Source organism: Suricata suricatta, chromosome 11, assembly GCF_006229205.1.
Source record: "Suricata suricatta isolate VVHF042 chromosome 11, meerkat_22Aug2017_6uvM2_HiC, whole genome shotgun sequence".
Classification (NCBI taxonomy): Eukaryota; Metazoa; Chordata; class Mammalia; order Carnivora; family Herpestidae; genus Suricata; species Suricata suricatta.
This window is the reverse complement of record NC_043710.1, coordinates 59,518,071-59,535,231: the sequence shown is the minus strand read 5'-3', so window position 1 is coordinate 59,535,231 and position 17,161 is coordinate 59,518,071. Positions and strand designations below refer to the sequence as shown.

The following is a 17,161-nucleotide window of genomic DNA, read 5'->3' as shown; positions in this document are numbered from 1 at the left end:
TGAAGCATTTTTATCTCAGGGAGCAGCATAAGCAAACACTCAGGGTAAGAATAACTAAGGTAAATGAAGGAAACAAGATCAGTTAGGTTTGAAGAGTATTTTCAATATGTTTTTCTGTTTTTGAGGGGTTTTAATTGAAAATAATAAAAAGAAACCTGAAAAGGTACAGGAGTTTAGAACAGAGTAGAGGACACACTGCAAAGCCAGTGAGGATTTATAAGTTTGATGAAAGCATCAAAAATAGGTTAGAAGGAGGGAGAGATCAGAGAGGAGTAGGTAGTAGATCATTGGCATAAAATCTAGATATGAAGTGATACACACCAGGTCTCGATAGCAATGGTAAACATGGAAAGGAGGAAGCGAAAGAAAAGTTCTAAAGTGTTGAAGAAAAGGTTTGGAACCAATGCTTTTATGATCAGAACTAAAGGGGAATTCTTCTGATAAGTTTTATTCCAGATTTGCCTTTATTGCTTGAATATTTCCCTCTTGCTGTCTCCTAAGGTTCTCGCTTTTTTCTTTATCTCAGTAAATGGGAGACGTTCATTTAGTTGACATGTGCAAGTGGTTTGGAGACTAAACTCTGGACAGTAGGTTACCCTTCCCGTGGAAAGGGGCTAGAAAATGGGATGAGAGTGTAGTTAAGGAGCTAGAAGCATGTCATATCTGTCTTTATAGCCCTGGTCTGATAACTAATATGGCAAAATTAATATTTCTTAAATGATAATAAAGAAAATGGTTGCTACATTTTCCCTTACCCCTTCATATTTGGGAGCAAATTTGGCTTTTGGCAATTATCATTGTTTCTCTCCTGAAAGAAAAAAAAGGTAAGGCAGCATTGTTTATTCACCTTTTGTTTTGCCTCAGCCTTCCCTCTGATCTTACAGACAACCAGCCCCATTATCTTGGTTTTTTTCTTTGTTCTTTCTCTCTTTCTCCACTGTTCAGCAGGAAAGCAGACTGTTTACAAACAGTCTGAGCTGACAACTTCCTTTTCTGCTGATTAAATAGTTGCCAAAATGAAACCTTTCTCAGGGCTGAGGGTGGGTGTTCTAGTTAGTGGGTGTTCTGGAATGTAAATGGGTCTTTATTTTAAGAAAGATTATTTTTATACAACAAGTTCAGTATACACCAAGACACACATATTTGTAGCAACTGGAAAGTACGGAAACATGAACTGGACCTACTGGAGATTATTAGATCATTGAAAGAACTACTTATATGGCTTGTTGGTAATAGGAGATTGACAAAACTCCATAACCAGCAAACTAGAATGCTCACTTATTGTGCCTGTTTTCCTTGGCTTTAGTTTTTATAGATGTGGGATGCAGTCTGTGGGACGTCAGGGCAATTCCTGTGACGGGCTTCCAGCCTCCATTGAGACACAGTTTGACGGGGAACATAAAACTACAAACCACCAATCGGGGACTATATGACAGATTTAGTTTCTGTGTTTTGTTTTATATAATCAGAATTCTATACTCAGGAGAGACTATTATACTTTTAAAAAAAAAAAAAAAAAGCTTTTCGAACCCATTGTGTTGTTTCTATTGCACAGGAAAAAAAATAGGGGAGCAACCTGGTATATTAGAAAGATAATTGTACCAGGAGCTGAGAAATCTGGATTTTACTGTTAGTCTTGCCAAAAACTGTTTCAGGATGACATTTGACTTAACATTTAAATAACATTTTTAAGCTTTAGGGTCTTTTTTTTTTTTTAATGGAAGTTATATTAAGATCTCATCTAACTCAAAGATTCTTTGACTCTTTATTATCTGTATCATGAAAGACATAGCCTCTCAATAAATCCATAATTGGAGTAAAGAAAGAAAATAGGATATTTCCTGGTTATGTGGAGCTTACAGATGGTAAGTATTCTCCCTTTTCTTCATGCTCTTTAAAGGAAATTGCGGATTAGGGTAAACAGGGCAATGGCATGCTGTTTTGATTTTATTAGACCTTTTAGATTTCTGTGCCATGGTTCATCTTTATACATTCTGGTCTTGAATTTTCCTCCCTGGGATTATGAGTAAATGAAATGGGGGAAAATGTAGGTTGGTGCGGGGGGGCGGGCAAAGTAGAAGATAGAAAAAGGATAAAAGGGGGTAGATAGGATGTGGTGGCTTCAGTAACTTTGGAGGTCAAAGTTTTATACTGTTGATTGTATTCTTTTCTACTATTCGGTTTACTGCTCCCTACTCTCTCCTTGCTCTGTATTTCACATAGAGGCAGAGTCAGATTTGTGTGGGCTTTTCTATCCTGTTCCCTTGAGATTTTGAAACTATTCAGCTCTATTTGTTCTGCTATAAAAAAGACAGCAATTCTAAATACTTAATATTTTGTTGGAAATCCTCAAATGGAGAATTTAGACCCCGATGATATGAAACTCCCTGGGATACACATATTTAAATATTTTTGGTAATTCTTGGCATCTTTTTTCTTGACTGTATTTTCTGTCTTCCAATGGCAGAATAACCTAGCAAAAGAAAATTTTCTGTCATGCAGGATAGAGAAAGGCTGGGTTAAATTGCATTGCACTAACAAACTTTATGTGATCAAGGCAGAGTTAGTTGAATCAAAGCCCATTCCAGTGGGAAGAACTTTAAAATCATCCGTTGTGATTTTTATATGTTATTGCTCAAAAGTCATTTCTAAATAAAACCTTAACCCATGACCCAGTATATAAACTAGATAAAAGTAATTGTTTCTCAGGCAGCTCAAATCTGCATTGTTTGGTTATTTTATGCTGATCACCCATATTAATATTAAGCAGAAAGTTGGGAGATTGCCAGAAAAATCTTAGTTATGTAGGACTCTGTACATATTGCAGCACAACCTTAACTCCTGTCCACTAAATCCCTCTATAGGTTTCCAAAATAATTGCTAGGAGACATTAACATCACATTGAGAACTATGAATCTGTGATCTCTCCTGAAGTAATCTTAACCCAGTTCCAAGGCTTTGTGTACCATCTACCTAATGATGACTACAAACCATTACCTCCATCCCCACCATTTCTTTCTGAGCTCCAAATTTGTAAAAGCAACTGCCTACTAGATGTTTTTTCTTTGATGTCTAGTATGCATGCAAACATAATATGTCTCAGATAGAACTCTCAATTTCTTCTCTCCATAACCGTCTCTTCATCCATTCTAATTTACCATCTCAGTAGAAGTTACTGCTACCCGTTCAGTTGTTTAAGTAAACAACCTAGAAGTGCACCTTATTCATGCTTCTCCTGTCTTCCTCCACCCCACATCCAATGAATTAGTAGATTCTGTTGATTTACCCTAATGTAAATCCTCATTATCTCTCTTTCTGTTTCCAATGCTATGTGTCTAATCTAAGCCACTGTCTTTTCTTGCCCGTGATAAGTCTCCCCATTTATACTCTTGTTCTCCTATTATCTGTTCTCCTCTCAGACACTAATGTAATTTTAATACACATCATGCCAAAACACTGCTTAAAATATTTCAGTGGTTACTCTGTGTTCTTAAAATAAAATCGAAACTTCTTATCATGATTTATGAAGGTACTACAGTGATCTCACTCCTGCCTGCCTCTCCCAACGAATCTTTTAACACACACTCTCTCTAATCCTAATCTTCTCAAGCTACAGTAACCTGCCTTCTGCTCCTCAAATAAATGAAGCCCCTTTCTACTTTCTGGACTCTCCACAGGCTGTTCTTTGTACTTGGAATATTCCTTCCTAGTAGAGCAAACGCATTCTCATCCTTGAGGTCCCTGCTGACGTATTGCTGCTTCAGAGCACTGCCCTCCCCACTCCCTGACTCATCACAACTTGTGGTTATCTTGAGTCTTTATTAGTTTACATGTTCATTTTCTTTCTTCCCCATTAAACAATATAAGCTCTCAAAGAGAGCTCTTTTATTCATTGCTTTGCCTTTTTGTCTAGCACAGTGTCTGGATAAAGGAATGACTAGTATACAGGTTATTATGGAAGTACATAGGAGGGTTCTAGGCTCAGAGGGGGCATTAGGGGTGGCCATTAGTTGTAAGAAGCCTTCATGGATAAGTGATTTTTATCAGCTGAATCTTGAAGGACAAGGGAGTTAGTCCAGTCAGGACTTCTGGGTAGAGGGAGCAATGTACTATGTACAGAGACCCAGAGATTAGCGAGGGCATTTGCAATAAAACTTGAGTAGGGTGCACAAAGTGAGTATGAATTAGAGCAAGAAAGCTTTAGAAAGTTAATGCCAGAGAAGGAAGTTTCTTTTATGCTAGTTCAAGGGAGGCTTTGGGGAACCATCAAAGGATTTTTGTATTGTTTTCAGAGTAATCAAAATTACAGTTTTATAAAGATTATTCTGGCAGGAGGCTAGCGGTTTGATTGGAAGTTTTCGGTATTGAAGACAGTGAAACTTCTGCCTATAATTCTGTTTGGCCGTCTTCTATTTATTAAGGCTTTCTTTTAGGCCTTGATTGTGTTAAGTAACCTACTTTGTTTCCTCTTGGGAGAGACCAGTTGTTTTGGTAGAGCATTACCTAAACCCCTTTACACTGAAAAGTTATGGAGGCCCCTGACAAGCTTTTGTTTATATGAGTTATATTCCATTGACATTTTCATATTAGAAATCAAAGCTGGGAATAATTTAAAATGTTTATTACTTCATTTAAAGTTATTTATAATAGACTCATTATTTTACTATAAATAACATATTTTCTATGAAAAATATATTTTTTAAAACAAAGAAAACTCAGAAAAGTGGTATTTTCTGTTTTTGTGCATTTCATTAAAGTCTGACTAATACATGACATCTGGATTCTCTTACTTCTGTCCACATCCAGGCTGTTGTAACGTGTTGTTTTAGTGGAAGGGGACTAAGAGCTAGCCTCATATAGATATGTAGTTGGAAAAGGAGTATTCTAGCAGTCTTTACAGATTGCTGTGGCTATTCTTTGATATCACAGTTCAACAAATGGTAGTGTTTTAAAGATCAATTATATTGTAGAATCTGTACTGATGTTATAATGTACTGATCTCATCCTTGGCTCTTGCTTGTGCCTGGACTGTCCTTCCCAGTTCACACTTCAGGCACATCTCAGAGATACTGCAGGTTCAGTTCCAGACCACTGCAGAAAGTGAGTATCATAATAAAGCAAGTCAAATGAACTTTCTGGTTTTCTGTGCACATAAAAATTATATTTACACTATACACTAGTTTCTTAAGTGTGCAATAGTAATATGTCTAAACACCTTAATTTAAAAATACTTCACTGCTAAAAAATGCTAACCATTATTTGAGCTTTCAGTGAATTGTAATCTCTTTTTTGCTGGTGAGGGGTCTTGCCTCGATTTTGTTGGCAACTGGTGACTAATCAGGGTGGTGGTTGCTGAAGGCTAGGGTGGCAGTGGCAGGTCTTAAACTGCTCCCATCAGTTGATTCTTCATTTCTTGAACAATTTCTATGTAGCACGCTGTGCTGTTTGTTAGCATTTTACCCTCACAATTCTTTCAAAATCGGAGTCAATCCTCCCAAACCCTGCAGCCGCTTTATCAAATAAGTATATGTAATTTTCCAAGTCTTTTGTGGTCATTTCAACAGTCTTTATAGCATCTTCACCAGCAGTAGATTCCATCTCAAGAAACCACTTTCTTTGCACATCCATGAGAAGCTGCTCCTCAGCTGTTCAAGTTTTATCATGAGATTGCAGTCCTTCAGTCCCATCTTCAGGATCCACTTGTCATTTTAGTTCTCTTGCTATTTCTGCCACATCTGCAGTTACTTCCTCCACTGAAGTCTTGAACCCCATGAAGTCATCCTTGAGGGTTGGAATCCACTTCTTCCAAACTCCTGCTCATGTTGATATTTTGACCTCTTCCCATGAATCACAAATGTTTTTTGTGGCATTTAGAATGATGAATATTTTCCAGAAGGTCTTCTGTTTACTTTGCCCAGATCTTCCTGCAAAATCAGTATTTATGGCAGCTATAGTCTTGCAAAATGTATTCCTTACCAAATGGGATTTGAAAATCAAAGTGACTCCTGATCCATAAGCTGCTGAATGGATGTTGTGTTCGCAAGCATGAAAACAACATTCATTTTGTTGTACATCTCCATCAGGGCTGTTGGGTGACCAGGTGCATTGTCAGTGAGCAGTAACATTTTGAAAAGAACCTGTTTTTCTGAGCAGTAGATCTCAACAGTAGGCTTAAAATACTCTGGAAGCCATGTTGTAAGCAGATGTGCTGTCATCCAGGCTTTGTTGTTCCATTTATAGAGCACAGGCAGAATAGACTTAGCATAATTCTTAAGGGCCCTAGGATTTTAGGAATGGTAAATGAGAACTGGCTTCAACTTAAAGTCACCAGCTGCATTAGCCCCAAACAAGAGAGTCAGCCTATCCTTTGAAGCTGTGAAGCCACGCATTGATTTCTCTGTAGCTGCGAAAGTCCTCGATGGCATCTCCTTCCAACAGAAGGCTTATTTTATCTGCATTGAAAATCTGTTTACTGTAGCCACTTTCATGAATTATCTCACCTAGATCTTCTGGATAACTTGCTGTGACTTCTACATCAGCACTTGCTGCTTCACCTTGCATTTTTATGTTGTGGAGGCAGCTTCTTTCCTTAATCCTCATGAACCAACCTCTGCTAGCTTCATACTTGTCTTCTGTAGCTTCCTCAACCTTCATAGAATCCAAGACAGTTAGGGCTTTCCTCTGGATTAAACTTTGGCTTGAGGGGATGTGGTGGCTGATTTGATCTTCTATCCAGACTACTAAATTGTTCTCCGTATCAGCAATAAGGCTGCTTTGCTTTCTTATTATTTATGTGTTTACTAGAGTAGCACTTTTAATAACCTTCAAGAACTTTTCCTATGCACACAGAAGTGTGCACAAGGTGGCTAACTAGTGTAAGAGACCTGCCTTTCCACCTGCCTTGACTTTCAGTATCCCTTACTGAGCTTGATCATTTCTAGATTTTTATTTAAAGTGAGAGATGTGACACTTAGAGGCTGTTGTAGGGTTATTAATTAGCTTCGTCTCAGCATTTTCATGTTTCAGGGAATAGTGAGGCCTGAGGGGGAAAGGGAGAGAGATGGAACAGCCAGTCAGTGGGACAATCAATAAATACACACATTTATCAATCAAATTCGCCATCTTATATAGGCGGTTCATGGTATCCCACAACAAGTACAGTAGTAACATCGAAGGTTAGTGATCACAGGTTCCCATAACAAATACAATAATAATGAGAAATTATGAGAATTCCCAAATGTGACAGATGCTAAGTGAGCAAATACTGTTGGAAAAATGGCCCCAATGCAGTTGCTCATTGCAGGGTTGCCATAAACCTTCCATTTGTAAAAACAAACCAAAAAACCCACAGTATCTGTGAAGCACAATAAAACAAGGTATGCCTGTATAACCAATATATTTTTATCCTTTTGTACTGTTACACTGAAATCCTTTGATCTAGATTATGATTTGAGTAATATACATGGGATCTTTTACCCATGTATAATTTTGTAACATCATCTGTTATTTGGAAAATATTATCTGAGTTATACGGTTGTTTTTAAACATTGACACACGTAACTTCATTAATATCCACTCTAAATCTCATCAAAATAGTCTTTAAATATAAGGAAGCTCAAGCTCACAGTGGCAGGCTCACATTTTCCAAAATCCTAATTTTGGCTGAAAGCTCAAATTTTATCATTGGAAAAAAATACTGTTTCTTGGGGTGATTTTTTTTTTTGCAACTATAGCTTCCCTTCATTCATTTTTGAGACAATGTCAGCCAAATATCCAAGACTGAATAACTGTGTTGATCACTCTTTCAAGTAAAATTCGTGTTCCGTGAAACAAAGCAGCTTGCTCAGCTCCCAGCTCAGTCACACAGTGCTTTTGCCCAAGACAGTGTTTGAACTTCAGTACGCCCCACGTTGGTGTTTATGTGTGCTTCTTGATTTGTCACCCCACATACTAAAATGACTTACTCTAAGGATCAAGATTTAACAAAATTATTAAATAAAACAGCTTCATCAAAGACATTCTTCTTTTAAAATTTTTTAAAAGTTTATTTATTTACTTTGGGAAAGAGAGCAAGCTGGGGAGGGGCAGAGAGAAGGAGAGAGAGAGAATCCCAAGTAGGCTCCACATTGCCAGCTCAGAGCCTGATTTGGGACCCAGACTCACAAACTGAGATTGTGACCTGAGCCAAAATCTAGAGTTGGCTCCTTCACCACTGAGCCACCCAGGCACCCCCATCAAAGACATTCTTAAATAAAACTGGCTTTTTTTTTTTTCCATTGTGAATGCAGGTGGTGAAGAATACAAGGACTACTATTATAGTTTGGTGCCCTTGCCATGATTTGAATGAGACACCAGTAGAATTATCCAATTGCTACGTTATCAGTGCAGATATCAACAGAGTGGCAAAGACAAATAAGTCATTACTATTATTATGGCAATAGTTTTGACCTCATGAACTTTCTGAAAGAATCTTGGGAAACCCCACATAACCACAGTCCACCCATTGAGAATCATCACTACTTTGATACAATACAGTGTGAAATTTTATACATAGCTGGTGGCAAAGGATATTGGTATAACTACTTGGAAAGCAGTTTGGCATAATCTACTAATGTTAAAGATAGGCATTCTCAACAATTCTCTATACATACAAATGCATATCAGTAGACATTTAAAATGTACATAATAGTATTCATTTTAGCTTCAAGTGGGAACAGTTCAAATGTCTATCAATAGCACAATAGATAAATTATAAAAGATTAGAGAATGGAGTACCCTGCAATATAAAATGTAAATGAGTATTTGATATACTTGCACACTGTGAAAGGATTCCCCCCATGAAGTTTATTAACACATGTATTGCTTTACCTGTTTACCTTTTTTGGTGGGGAAGACATTTAAATTCTATTCTCTTAGCAAATGTCAGTTACATAATACAGTGTTACCAACTGTAGTCATCATATCATACATTAGATCCTCAGATCTTATTTATCTTATAACTGAAATTTTATACTCTTTTACCATCCTTTCCCTATTTTCCCTACACTAGCCTCCACTTCCGTACTCTCTGTTTCTATGACTTTGGTGTTTTGGGGTTCTGTTGTTGTTTTTAAGATTCCTCATTTAAGGGATGCCGTGAGGTATTTGTCCTTCTTGATCTGGCTTTTTCCCTTAGCATGTTACCTTCCATTTTCATACATGTTGTTGCAAATGACAGGATTTCCTTCTTTTTTTTTTTTTATGAGACTCAATAATATTCCTCTGTATGTGTGCACATGAGTGTGTATATATGTGTATAAATATACACATCTGACAAATTTCTGACATCTCACATCTACACATCTTACAACCATTCATCTGTTGACAGACACTTAAGTTATTTCTAGACCGTGGCTGTTGTGAACAATGCTGTTATGAACATGGGGATACTCTTTGAGATAATGATTTCATATCCTTTGGATATAGACTCAGAAGCAGGATTGTTGTATCATATGATAGTTCTATTTTTAATTTCTTGAGGAACCTCCGTACTGCTTTGTATAGTGGCTTTGCCAGTTTACATTCCCACCAGCAAACATGAAAAAGTTTCCTTTTTTTCCACATTTCCCCCAGCCTTTGTTATCCCTTATCTTTTTGATAATAGAATGATAACAGGTATTTCATTGTGGTTTTGGTGTGTATTTTCTCTGATGCTTAATGATGTTGAGGACCTTTTCTTGTACTTGTTGGCCATTTGTATATCTTCTCTAGAACAATGTCCACTTATGTCCTTTGCCCATTTTTTATGGGGTTATTTTATTTATTTTGCTATTGAGTTATATTGAGTTCTTTGTATATTTTGGATATTAACCCCTTATCAGATAGGTGATTTGCAAATATTTCCTCCCATTCCATTGGTTTCCTATTCATCTTGTTGATGGTTTCCTTTGTTGTGGAGAAGCATTGTAGTTTGATACAGTCATATATTGGTTTCTTTGCTCTTGATGCCAAATCAAAAAAATCATTGTCATGACCAGTGTCAAGGAGCTTACCTTCTGTGTTGAAGTTCTAGGAGTTTTATGGTTTCAGGTCTGATGTTCAAGTCTTTAATTCATTTTGAGTTAATTTTTGTGGAAGAAAGTAGTCTGTCTGGTTTCATTGTTTTGCATGTAGCTGTCCAGTTTTCCCAGTGCAATTTATTGGAGATACTACCCTTTTCCCATTGTATATTTTGGCTCCTTTGTTATACATTAATTGACCATTTATGGATGAGTTTATTTCTGGACTCTGTTCTGTTCCATTTATCTATGTGTCTGTTTTTATGCCAATAGTATACTGTTTTGATAGCTTTGTAGTATAGTTGGAAATCAGGAAGTGTGATGCCTCCAGCTTTGCTTTTCTTTCTCAAGATTGCTTTGGCTGTTTAGAGTCTTCTGTGGTTCTGTACAAATGTTGGGATTATTTTTTCTATTTCTCTGAAAAATGCCATTGGAATTCTGATAGGGATTGCATTGAATCTGTAGACCACTTTAGGGAGTATGGACATTTTAACAATATTAATTCTTTTGATCCATGAGCATGGAATATCTTTTTATTTGTGTCTTCTTCAGCTTTTTACATCAGTGTCTTAGTTTTCAGTTCTAACAGTTTTTTTGTGAGTTTTAAAGATTTTCCGTATAGAATACCTCATGTCATGTGCAAGTGGCAACAGTTTTACTTCTTCCTTTCCAATTTGGATGCCTTTTTTTCTTTTTTCTTTTCTTTTCTTTTTATTTTTTGGATGAGTTTTAGATGGATTGATATTAGTTCTTCTTTAAGTGTGTTAGAATACACCAGTGAAACCCTCTCATCTTGGACTTTTTTTGTTGGAAGGCTTTTGATTACTTTTCTTTATGGTAGGTATATATTTCTAGGAATTTATCTTTTTTTCTAGGTTGTCCAATTTGGGGGCATATAATTATTCATAGTAATCTCATAATCCTTTGTATTTATATGATGTAAGTTATAATATCTTCTCTTTCATTTATAGTTTTATTTATTGAATTCTCTCTCTTTTTTTCTTGGTAAGTTTAGGTAATGGTTTGCCTATTTTGTTTATCTTTTCAGAAACTAGCTCTTACTTTTTGTTGGTCTTTTCTATTGTCTTTTTAGTTTTTATTTCATTGATTTCCACCCCGATCTTTGTTATTTCCTCCCTTGTGCTGACTTTGGACTTAGTTTGTTCTTCTTTAAAAAGTAATATAAGGTTTTGGTGGTTAGATTAACATTTTGAAAGAAAAGATGAGTTAATAGGGGGTGCCTGGGTGGCTTAGTCAGTTAAGCATCTGACTTCGGCTCAGGTCATGAACTCACAGTTTGTGGGTTCATACCTTGCCTCTGGTTCTGTGGTGACAGTGCAGAGCCTGGAGCCTACTTCCGATTCTGTGTCTCCCTGTCTCTCTGCCTCTACCCTGCTCACACCTGTCTCTCTCCCTCTCAAAAATAAATAAATATTTAAAAAAAATTTTTTAAAGGTTGAGTTATTGGAAGCAAGAGTTTTGTCATATGTTTTTACTGTTGTATTTTGTGTTCTGAGTAATACTCTTGAGGCATGTATTTTGTGATAAATCATTGAGCTGTACGTTTTCTGTACTTTTCTGCATGTGTGTTGTATGTTGCAATAAGTTAGAGAAAAAAATTCGTGGCTTTTTAGTGTTATTTCAGGAAATACTTTTTCTTATGGTATTTTTTCCTCATAAGTACATCATTACCAATTTTTTATTGCATTAAACCATGCAACCCCAGCATCAAAACCGTCTTTTCTAAAGTTTTACCGTGTTCACAAATTAAATTTTTGTTTATATCAAGTGAGAGGATATTCCTAATTGCTAGTTTAGTAAGCTTAAAAGTTCCAAATAAGGAATGTCTTAAATAATGAGATGATAGTTAGGTCAGTTCTCTTCCTCATTATTTATTTAATTATTGGTTTTATTATCTAATTCTGAAACCTTTGGGCACATTTAAAAGTTGTAAAAAAACGATAAACACATTCCTCTTTCTGAGTCTCATCTTTGTGGAAAACAACCCAGCGTAAAGACCAAGATATGCCCTATATGAATACAAACAACCTCCACAGCTTCCTGGTGTTCCATGTGTTCTGTGTGAAGAGTCCTTTATCTCTTTTTTGTTTATATTTGCTGACACTGATAGAAATGAGACCACTTCTCTTGGCAAATGAAGGATATAGCATGTTAATTATAGAAATCCATCTATATGTTGGCTTGAGTTTTTTAAAATGGGTTTTACTTTTTAGAGTAGTTTCAGATTGAGAGTGAGATTAAGGAAAGATACAAATACTTCCCATAAACTCCCTGCCCCATACATGGATAGCTTCCTTTTTATCAACATCCCCCACTGGAGTGGTACAGTTGTTAAATTGTTGACTGTATTGACACATTATTATCACCCAAAGTCCTTAGTTTGCATTAGGTTTTCTCTTTGTGTTATATATTTTGTCTTTGGACATAACATTCTGTGTTGACATATATCTACCATTATAGTATCATACGTAGTAGTTTCACTGCTTTAAAAATCCTTTGTTCTACCTTTTCATCCCTCCACCACCCTACCCCCTGGCAACTACTGATCTTTTTTATTATCTCCATGGTTTTGTCTTTTCCAGAATATCATATACGTGGGATCCTATATAATATGACCTTTTCAAACTGACTTTTCTCACTTAGTAATATGCCTTTGTTTCCTCTATGTCTTTTCATGGCCTGATAGCTCATTTCTTTTTAACTGAATAATATTTGGTTACCTGGATGTACCACAGTTTATCCATTCACCTACTGAAGGACATATTGGTTGCTTCCAAATTTTCGCAGTTGTGAATAAAGCTGCTGTAAATATGTGTGCATATTTTGATACAAATTTTCAACTTCTTTGGGCAAATATGAAGCAGGGCAATTGCTCAACAGTTTTACAAGAGTCTTAGTTTTCTAAGAAACCACCAAACTATCTTTAAAGTGGCTGTCCCATTTTTCATTCCTACCAGCAATGAATGAGAGTTCCTATTGCTCTATATCTTCACTAGCATTTGGTGTTTCAGTGTCCTGGATCTTGCCCATTCTGATATGTGTGCAGTGATATTGACTGGCTTTTCAGTGTACTTGGTCAGAACATTGTGAGGCATTTTCTATGGATCATATGATTTGTATATCCACCCTCAGCCATAAAAATGAACATCAGTTAGTTTTTCCAGCAATCTGGGAGCCCATTTTTATTTGAATTTTGAACACTTAAGGGAATAAAAAACTTGAGCAAAGTTCTTTAGGTTCCTTTGGGGTGTTAGATTCATTGATTGAATGAGTCAGGAAATTAGGACTTTGTTGATATAAACTCTTTCAGACATATTCATAAGTTAACAAAACTCAGTAGCAATGCTTCATATTAAATAACTTTTGTTTCATAGTGTTAACCCATGAAATTGAAAATAACTAGAGTTCTTTGGGGACCTTGTCTCTTATTTCATTACTATATCCCTGCATTTAACCTAATGCTGGGCACATAGGAGTCACTCTGTAAATATTTTTCGGTTGAAGATTGAATTGGATGAAGTAGGGCCTGGAAATATGGAAGATACCTGTATTTGAGGTGGGACACAAATTTATTTCTCAACTGGGAGAATTTGGAAAAGGCTTCATTCGTGTTAATGCTAAAGAATACAGTGACCAAAAATGGTGGGCTCTAGCAATTTCTTTTTAGATAAGTCTCCCGTGGCAAGGGAAACAAAATTAAACTATTGGGACTACATCAAGATAAAAAGCTTCTGCACAGTGAAGGAAATAATCAACAAAGCTGAAAAGCAACCTATGGGATAAGAGAAGATATTTGTAAATGAAATATCCAGTAAAGGCTTAGTATCCAAAATCTATAAAGCTATCAAACTCAACACCCAAAAAACAAATAACCTGTCTGAAAATGGGTGGAAGACATGAACAGACGTTTCTCCAAAGAAGGCATCCAGATGGCCAACAGATACATGAAAAGATGGCCAACATCATTTATCATCAAGGAAATGTAAGTCAGACCTACAATGAAATATCACCTCACGTCTGTCACAATGGTGAAAATCAACAGTGCAAGAAACAACAGGTGTTGGTGAGGATGCAGAGAAAGGGGAACCCTTTTCCACTGTTGGTGGAAGTGCTAACTGGTACAGCTACTCTGGGAAATAGTATGGAGGTTCCTCAGAAAGTTAAAAATAGAACTGCCCTATAATCCAGCAAGTACATCACTAGATATTTACCCAAAGAATACAAAAATACTAATTCAAAGAGATATATGTACCGTGATGTTTACAGCAGCATTGTTTACTGTAGCCAAATTATGGAAGCAGCCCCAATGTTCATCAGTTGATAAATGAATAAAGAAATGTACACACACACACACACACACACACACACACACACGAATATTACTCAGCCATAAAAAAAGAATGAAATCTTGCCATTTACAATGACATGGGTAGAATTGGAGTATTGTGCTACTGAAATAAGTCAGTCAGAAAAAGGCAAATACCTTATATTCTCACTCATATTTGGAATTTTAAAAAGAAGGAAAGGGAGCAAGGGGGCGGGTTGGCAAACCAAGAAACAGACTCTTGGTTGTAGAGCCCAAATGGATAGTTACCAGGGAGAGATTAAGGGGGGATGGATTCAGTAGTGATAGGGATTAAAGAGTACACTTGTGATGAGCTCTGGGTGATGTGTGGAAGTGTTGAATCACTATGTTGTACACCCGAAACTAGTATTACACTATATGTTAAGTAATTGGAATTTAAACAAAAAATTAAAAAAACAAATTTTTTAATGGTAGAATAACCAGCAATTAAAATACACTATAAAGCCTCTAAATTTTGAGTGTTACTTATGCATAAATAAACAGGGGGCTAGAACTTAAAGCTCAGAAATAGACCTAAGCTATCCTACAAAGATTGTTATCTTACATCATTGAAGTAAGTGGTGCTATGTCAATTTGGTAGCTGTATCATTGTGTCAACCAGAAATAAATTGCAGAATTTTATTTACATTGTAGTAGGTGGTGTGATGTGAATATATGCTTATCCCCCCAGGAATTTTGGGATAATAATGCTGTGGTAATTTGTAGTATTTCCAGCACATCAGTAATAATTCCCCAAATTCTTAGAATTATAGTATGTAATTCATCTACGTTTAGCCCACCTTGACCATATTTCTTTCAAACTATGAGTATTTTATTTGGGAGAAATAATAAAATATAAAATAATATAAAGACACTTTTTAGAGTACTATACATTGAAATAAATTTTTAGAATCAGAGGATTCATTCATTTTGAAAAATATTTCCAAACATAAACCAGGAAGAATGCTTGATATCTTATTACTTGCCTCATACTTAATGATGTTGGCATTTTAGTGTTTTGGTAGTATATAAAGTAATTTCTATTTTATTTATTTAATTACATTTAGTTTAGTTACTTTGGTTTCTTTTTTAAGATACAGCAGACATACAATATTCAGAGATTCAGAAAATTTATTTTTGAGGTGGTTATTTTGGAACTTAGAACTTATATTCCCTTTGAGATATTGTAATAATTATATATATAGGGTAGCATAAGACTATTCAATGCATTTTGTAGGTAAAATACTATAACTTTTAATGAAAACTTAACACTGGTCATTAAGCAAAACAAAAATGGTGAAGATGAATAAAAACCCCTTATTTTATGCTTGAAAAAAAAAAGGTTGAGAAGTTCTGACATTTAGGGGATCATACAGTTACAAGCTGGACATTTTAAGAGCTGTAAATATTGATCTGTGTTTTTTTTGTAATTTTAAACATACAGGAAAAGCATAGAAAATAAATAACCAAATGTCACCCAACTTAGTATTTTGCTTCAGAAACTTTTAGAAATAAATAAAATATACGATTTATTTTTAGTATTCTGTTTAATTTTCACTTTAAAACTTATGATTCTCCTAATGCTTTATGTAAATTTGAGTAATTTTAAGACTTGCAACCTTAAAGAAAGAGGGAAATAAGCTGTCCCAGAGGTGAGTGGGAGTGGTTGGTTTAGAGAGTGAAGGGTATCTAAGAGAATATATAGAGATACATCTTCTTGGAACTGAGTGAGCCACATCCATGAGAATACAGAAGCAGAGGAAATTGATCAGATTATCTTTCCTAAATTTTCCTATTTGATGTCAAAATTAGGAAAATGGTGTTGAGTAAGGTTGGCAGGAGAGAGAATATATCTTTGTTTTGTTTTAAATGTTATGTCTTTATTTAGAGTGTGTGTGAGTGGGGCAGGGGCAGAGAGAAAGGGAGTGAGAGAGAGAATCCCAAGTAGGTCCTAAACTGCCAGCGCAGAGCCCTATGTAGGGCTTAAACCCACGAACTGTGGGATCATGACCTGAGCTGAAGTCAAGAGCCGGACATTTAATCAACTGGGCCACACAGGTGCCCCAACAATCTTTTTATATCTAGCCAAAAATGGCATTTAATTATTAAGGATATCTGCAGATTATGTGCTTATGAGTTGGAGTGGATAGGAGGAAGGTAGAATCATAGTAGGCACATAATTTATTTCTCTGAAGAAAATGAAATGTTTTCTCTAAACACTTTAAACATACAGCCATATATTCAAAATACATTTTTGTATTTTGTATTTTTAAAAATTCCTGCAGGTGCAACCCAGCAATTGCACTGCTAGGTGTTCATTCAGAGGATACAGGAGTGCTTCAGAGGGGCACATGCACTCCAGTGTTTGTAGCAGCACTATCGAGAACAGCCAAAGTTTGGAACAAGCCCAAATGTCCAACAGATGAATAGATAAAGAAAATGTGATGTGTACATATATCTACACACAATGGAATATTACTTGGCGATCAAAAAGAATGAAATCTTGCCATTTGCAGCATTGTGAACGAAACGAGAGTGTATTATGCTAAGCAAAAGTCAGTAAGAGAAAGACAAATACCATGATTTCATTCATATGTAGAATTTGAGAACAAAACCGATGCATATAATAGGGAAGCAAAAATAACATAAAAATAAAGAGGGAGACAAACCACAAGAGACTCTTGAATATAGGGAACAAACTGAGGGTGGCTGGTGGGGTGTTGGGTGGGGGGGGATGGGCTCAATGGGCAAGGGGCAT

The 17,161-nt window shown here is 36.0% G+C and overlaps 1 protein-coding gene and 1 long non-coding RNA gene across 4 annotated transcripts in view; one reads left to right on the top strand and one right to left on the bottom strand.

The window, feature by feature from the left end:
- Positions 1-17,161, top strand: part of NARS2 (asparaginyl-tRNA synthetase 2, mitochondrial) — a 131,457-nt gene that overhangs the window by 29,441 nt on the left and 84,855 nt on the right. The window lies entirely within an intron of this gene.
- The window catches only part of LOC115271770, a 30,218-nt gene continuing 20,020 nt past the window's right edge, over positions 6,964-17,161 (bottom strand). Inside the window, exon 3 of the long non-coding RNA XR_003900090.1 lies at positions 6,964-7,039. This is a non-coding gene — a long non-coding RNA (uncharacterized LOC115271770). The remainder of the gene's footprint in view (positions 7,040-17,161) is intronic.